At 37.0% G+C, this 6,832-nt stretch overlaps 1 protein-coding gene across 10 annotated transcripts in view; it reads right to left on the bottom strand.

The window, feature by feature from the left end:
• Positions 1–3,374, bottom strand: part of apbb2b (amyloid beta (A4) precursor protein-binding, family B, member 2b) — a 58,584-nt gene extending 55,210 nt beyond the window's left edge. For 4 of the 10 annotated variants that reach the window (XM_079847577.1, XM_079847585.1, XM_079847583.1 and 1 more), the window contains exon 1: positions 3,285–3,368. The gene's annotated coding sequence lies outside the window, so the exon portion shown is untranslated. Of the gene's footprint in view, positions 1–3,284 lie in introns of all 10 variants that reach the window. The other 6 variants (XM_079847581.1, XM_079847580.1, XM_079847576.1 and 3 more) reach the window with 4 other exon arrangements.
• Between the last annotated feature and the right edge of the window lie 3,458 nt (positions 3,375–6,832).

Below are 6,832 nucleotides of genomic sequence, written 5' to 3' on the forward strand. Positions count from 1 at the left end.
GCACAACAAACAGACAAGGAGTGAAGGGATAAAAGTCAAGTTTAGGAGATCAAGAAGAAGAGAAAGAGCCACTGAAAAAGGTTTATTTACACTGAGAGTAACTGCATTATGCATACTGAATGTGTGCTCACAGTTTTTACAGAAACAATGGTTCAAAATGCCTGTCCCAATACCAGCACTCAGTATTCCCTTACCCAGATCTAAAAGTTTGTATATTATTTTATAGGAAATAAACATAGATTCTGCACTATTAATATGTCACTAATTAATATAAAAAAAAATAATTTGTGACACTGATCATGTGAATCCCTTTGTACAAAATGTCCAATTGTCTTGCTTCTACTGAAACTTTTAAATATTATGCTATTCTGAACATTTTCAAATCAAGTCCTAACCAACCAGTAACATACCAAATAAATGAGTTGATCATATAGGCTAAATCAGGATCACTTGCAAGGGACCACCTTCCTAAAATTCAATTGCAGCTAGCTATATATTTGTATGTCCTATTGTGAAAAATATGAAGTGTGACATAAAGACAAACAACATATTGTTTCCAAATTTAAACAACTGGCTTTAATGTTGTCATCATGGTAAAGCAAAAGAATATGAATATGAAGAATAAGTTTGAAAACCCCTTTTACGTTCACAAAATCTGAATTTTAATTACTTTTACACTCATATTATTATGCTGGCCTGACAATATAATGTTTGTCAGAAAAAAAAATTATTAAAGGGTTAGTTCACCCAAAACTGAAAGTTTTGTCATCACATACCCTCAAGTCATTCCAAACACATACAACTTTTGTTCATATTCTCTCATCATTTTGTGTCTATTAAAGTCTGTATAATCAACATTTTTTAAGGTTCACATAAAAACATTGCCTTGACACACAAGAACAAACCTTCTTGAGTATTAAGCATGCATGTTTGAGCTGCGTTCATCAATGTTTATATGTGAATAAAACTCTAAATGAAAAACTTAAAGGGCCCCTATTATGGATTTTTGAAAATAACCTTTCATGTAGTGTGTAACATAGCATAGAAAGTGCACCGTATATAAAGTTATTGTCTTTCAAAAAGTAAGAGTCGGCTCTGAGTCAATTAAATGAATCGTTTTTCAAACGAGTCATGAGCTGTTTCGTTGTGACGTCAAGACGAAACATTAGAATATTGCTCGCCCACTTATTGTGCACACAGTCACCAGGGAAAACTTGAACCTCAAACCAGCAGCTGATTCCTGTGGATACTGGATAGCATCATGTTAAGAAGACGGCAGTGCTCTACAATGTGAAGGTAAAGCCAGTTTTTTTTTTAAATTGGCTTTAAAATCGACGTCATTGTTCGTTACTGTGTTTAGTTTATGGTGTAGGAAGCCTCAGGACAGCTGACGTTGTTATGGCAATGGGCGGTTTTGTTTTCGACGCGCTGTACATGATAGGCCAATCACAACAGAATGAGATGTCTGGCCAATCAGAGCAGAGTATATCGCGGAAAGGAGGGATTTAGAGAGATTGATTCATTTGACGAGTCGTTTGAGAGGAACTAAAACTGTGATGATGTGCAAATGTATATTATGAGGAAATTAAACAGTTTTTTTTACCTTTGATGCACGTAAACATGTTGTAGATGACTCCACAACAACATTAGGAAACTTTAAAATAGCATAATAGGGGCCCTTTAATCACATAAAATGATTCTCTTTGCAGAAGACTTGTATTAAATTGCTAGATTCGTTGCTGTTATAAAGTGTTTAAAAATGTTGATTACGTAGATATTGAATGGACAAAAAAAATAGGAACGAATATTAAAAATATTTTCTTTTGTGTTCCAAAGATGAAGGAAAGTTGTGGGTTTGGAACGACATGAGGATGAGTAGCCTAAATAATGACAGAATCGTCCATTTTTTGACGAACCTTTTGATTAAAAAGATAGGCCTACAACGTTTTCACTGGTGGTCTTAGAATTTTGGACCACATCCACATATTATATTATATATTATAATATAGATTTCTATATTGGATTGTTAATAATATTTACAAATGTATGCCCCAGCTACAGTTAGCTTATAAACAGTGCAGTAATGAGAGGTAAGACAACCCCATGAAGCAATCGCAACCAACATCTATTGTGGATAACTGTAGAAGGCCCAGAGACGCAACTCTGTGGAAATGACCTCCTGTCATTTACAAACACATTTGCAAGATCATAAACAAACAGAATACCCACTAGCCACCAAAATCATTTCATCTGACAAACATTGCTTTCCAGAAATGTAGCAACAAGCTTTGAAGTAACAACAATTCCCAGACCTGCTCTCAATGTTACATTTGCTTTCTACATTTCAACCCAATTATACGACAGCTCGCAAAGGCCTTACTGTGGAAGATTTTGTGCCGGTGACTGGTGTACTGTAGGCTACAGTATAATTGGCTATTGTACTTCTATAAGAGGACCGGAGAATGTGAAATGGTCTTCAGAGAACATGTCTGCTGTTGGAGCTGCCTGTGCCTGCCGCAGAACGGGCGTCATAAAACGGGACTAGAGTCTCGCCACTGCGACGCGCGCACCTACAGCAGCGAGTACGCACACACGGGCCTACGGGCGCGCTCACACTAATGATTATTTCAAATACACATGTCGGTGCTTTAACAAGCGCGTTTGCCACAGCCCCGTATGATAAGCTATGGATTCCCGCTGCTTTGACTTTTCCATTGGCCTGGCCTTGAACGGGGGGCTGGAGCCTGCCATGGACCTGAGAGGGGGAGAGGCGAGGCGAGGCGCGTAAAAATAACCGTGGCGAAATAAACGCCACAAATGGCACTTATTTAATAATATACACCCTAATGTTGAAGCGACATTAGTTGTAAATTTAAAGGATCAAACGCGAAACACAAAAGTGACCCGTTAAGTCAAGCGATATTCAGGAGGGCTGTGACCACACGCACGACCCCCGTTTACACCATTCCATCGCAACTAACACGAACATGATATAACAACATCAAAGACGCGTCAAAATTGTTACAATATATCAAGCCACAGCGTGTTTGTTACTGTAGCAACGATAATATCCGATACTGTTAGTCAGAAGCCCACTGCCGCCTCGGATCCGTCTATCCGCCTTCTGCTATCGCTGTTAGGGCGAAGCGCGTCCACAAATATTTCCAGCCTTTCAAACTCATTACCAACAAAAGTGGCAAACGGAAAGAATTAAATGTTCTCAAATCATAAATTCAGCTGCTCGTATGTCCAGGTTAAATATTTTGCCATAGCACATCACTCACCTCAGATGTCACCACCACCCTCTCCTGTTCTCCTCCTTTTTCTGGTTTACCTCTCGTATATTCTTCTCCTCGTCTCCTCTAGCGATGTCCGATTCGCGAACGAGTCGATCGTTTGAGTCGGACCTTTTCAATGAATCAGTTGAACCGGTTCACAAAACCATTCTGAACGACTTGTTCACGGAACCGGGCGGTTCTCGAGTCAACAAATGATTCATTGAACTGAGAACCTTTTCATTTGGACCGACCTCCCCAATTCGTAGAGTTGAAAAACAATGAGCGAACATTTTATTAAAACATTAAAAACATTTTTTATACGAGTGATGACAATTGATATTACTGTTATTTAAAAATACATTTAATGTAGATTCAAAATTAGCCTACTTAATTTTTTATTAACTAAAAAATATCTGCAAAAACAATTCAACAATATAACTGGGGCACTTGACTTGCAACTTCCTTTAAAAGGGTATGTTTTGTTACAAAGAATACGTTTACAAGCAAAAAGACAAAAAAACGAAATATTCTACTATGAAGGTAACATGAAATTCTGAAGTGAGCTAAAGTATATATTATCTTGTAATTTTTTACACCATAGGATAGTAAAATAATACAATAAATTGTAGTTTTTTTTAATAAAAAAAAGAAAACTACATTAATGAATGCAAAATTATGCAAGAAAGAATAATACAAACTTTTATTACAAACTTCAAATAAAAAGGGTCTATTTTCAAAGAGCCACAAAAAAAAAAAGAAAAAAAAAAAGGCTACTACAGATGTTTGGACATAAATTCCTTTAACAAAATTAAAGACAAAGCAAAACACATTGCAATCAACATAAATTCAAAATATCAAAATACGTGGGTTCTTCAACGACGTTACAAAATGAGCAATTGGATGAAATGGGATACTACGGCCATTACACTTCGCATGTTTATGGATTATACCTGAAGCATAGCCCTATATAGGCTGTGCCAGCTCATTTGTAGTACATAATACTGTACCATGCTGGGATGTGTCAGGTACTAGGCAATGGCGTAACAGAACCAATGGGTCGTTATCAACCAGTTCATTGAAAAACACAGCTTGAAAGAACCGATTCGCAGAACTGAGTCGGACTTCCCATCACCACTCTCCTCCCTTCCAGATGTCGAGCTCCGTCTTCCAATCCGCGTCTCACCGGAAGGCAGCGGACCAATCAGACAGCGGACCAATCAGGCAGCGGACCAATCAGAGAGCGGACCACAGGAAACACATTCCCGGAGAGAAGAGACAAGAGAGAGAGAGAGCGTGACGGAAAGTTTGGAGAATGGGAGAGAGAACCTTACTCAATTTAAACTGGAGCAAATGAACCGCTGAAAACAAGAAACTGTCCGAAATAATAATTCAGTTCTGATAATAAATATCGTGTCAACCTGCACTTTAAAGTGCATTTAACTCGGAACACTTAAATCAGTGTTTATGTGTAATCAAATCTAACGTATCATAGCCTATTTGTAAATTAAGCTGAAATAAAATAAAGATCCTATTACGTTAATAAGATCTTTGTTGAAATTAATTAATAGAGCTAGTTTGTAGTTGGTCTAACTAATTAATGAATGGATTTCAGCAAAGATCCTGTAACCCCCATTTTAATGAGTTTGCATGATATGAGCTTTCAAGCAGCTGTCCAGTGTCTAGACTGCTATATTAGCTATTCTGTTACATCATCTTCCTCGGGAAAAGAAGGCACAGGAGGAGAACGAGAAGCTTGTAGCTATGCATGTTCAACAAGATAGCCATTAACCATCTGTGCTCTTAAATGTCTTTGACTGTGTGTGTGGGAAAGGGGGAGGGTGCAGACTTTTGGTGTGATCTTTGACCCGACAGACTGTGGAAGGCAGTTCATTTGACACTCCAGGGTAAACTGAATTCCTGAGGCCTCCTCCTCTGTCTGAACTAGTGTATGTGTGCTTTTTTACACTCAGAATTATATATATATATATATAAAAAAATAAATAAAAAAAAACTTTAAACTAACATGGTTTTGTTGTGTTGTAGTGAATAGGAAGGCAAAGAAATTTGTATTAATTCAACCCATCCAATGTTAGAGATTTATTTTTGAAGTGGTTGCATTAAGTTGCAGAAACAACAAAAGGCATATGTGTCCTGAACGCACACGCTCAGACATGCTGTCCCAAGTGATCCAGAGGTCAAACTCCACTCCTTAAAGCAGCACCCGTGCTAAGAACAGAGACAGAGCCGAGTTGTTTGCGTTCTAAAGAGTAGAGGTGTGAATCCAACATTTCAGAGTCAACCGCAAACCTCCTTGCATGCAGACTCACTTTTATGCTCCAAGTCACATAGTTCATAGTAAGTGTTTCATGACTTGTGCACAATATGAAACAATAAAAAAAGACTATTAGCATTTATTAGCTTAAATATACACAACCATTCAAACGTTTACTGTCTATAAGATATATTTTTTATGTTTTTGAAAGAAGTTTTTTTTTGCTGACAAGGGCTGCTTTAATTTGATCAAAAATACAGTGCAATATAGTGAAAAATTATAACCATTTAAAATAGGCTTTCTAGTTTAATATACTTTGAAGTGTAATTTTTTCCTGTATATAGCAAAGCTGAATTTTCAGCAGCCAATTAATTCAGTCCTTCTGGTTGGTTTTGTCAAACATTCGTGCTGCTTAACATTTTTATGTAAACAGTGAAACTTTTTTTTTTCAGGATTTTTTAAAGAATAGAAAGTTCAAAAGGACAGCATTTGTATGCAGTAGAAATCTTTTGTACCATAAATGTCTTTACTTTTAACCTTTCTTCACTTTTGATCAATTAAATGCATCATTGCTGAATAAAAGTAATGTCTTCCTGACACTAAATATTTAAACAGTATATTTTGTTATACAGTATATTATTATTACTATGAGTACCATATACACTAGGCACAGCGCAAACCTCCAGAGGGATCTATCAGATCTCATCATAGATCAAATGGATTTTTTCCACACACTACCACAAGTTAAGTTGTTAGACGAGTTGGGAAAATACACGTAAGCAAAAAAAAAGAAAGAAAGGGAAATGCATTTTGACTTTTTTACTTGATTTATTTAACTTTCTGTTGAATACTGTAGTCACAATGACATAATATTTTCCAATCACTGGTTTAGCTCTTTTAGATATCACCAGATATCATTTCCAAATGCTGGACATCACGGCAGGGAATTCTGTGCAACTGAAGGTTTAATTTAAAGGGATCAAACTAGAAACATTGTCCGTGTTTTTCCTGTTCTTTGTGCATTCGAACATATCCACTGTAAGCTCAAAGTGGAATGTTGGGTCAGGTGTGTCTATGCGAGTGTGTGATTTCTGATCACTACTGCCAATCACGTGTGCTAAGCAACAGCCAACTGCCTAAAGGACACTTTAGGATTCACTTTAGGAGTCAATGACATCAACAAGACCGTAAATGCAGCGAGGAACTTGTGAAAAGCCTGTTTTAGATGCCAACATGCAGGTTGGACTTAAAGTGATATGAATATACCTTCACATACAGGATG

The sequence above is a fragment of the Squalius cephalus genome (assembly GCF_949319135.1).
Source record: "Squalius cephalus genome assembly, chromosome: 2".
NCBI lineage: Eukaryota > Metazoa > Chordata > Actinopteri > Cypriniformes > Leuciscidae > Squalius > Squalius cephalus.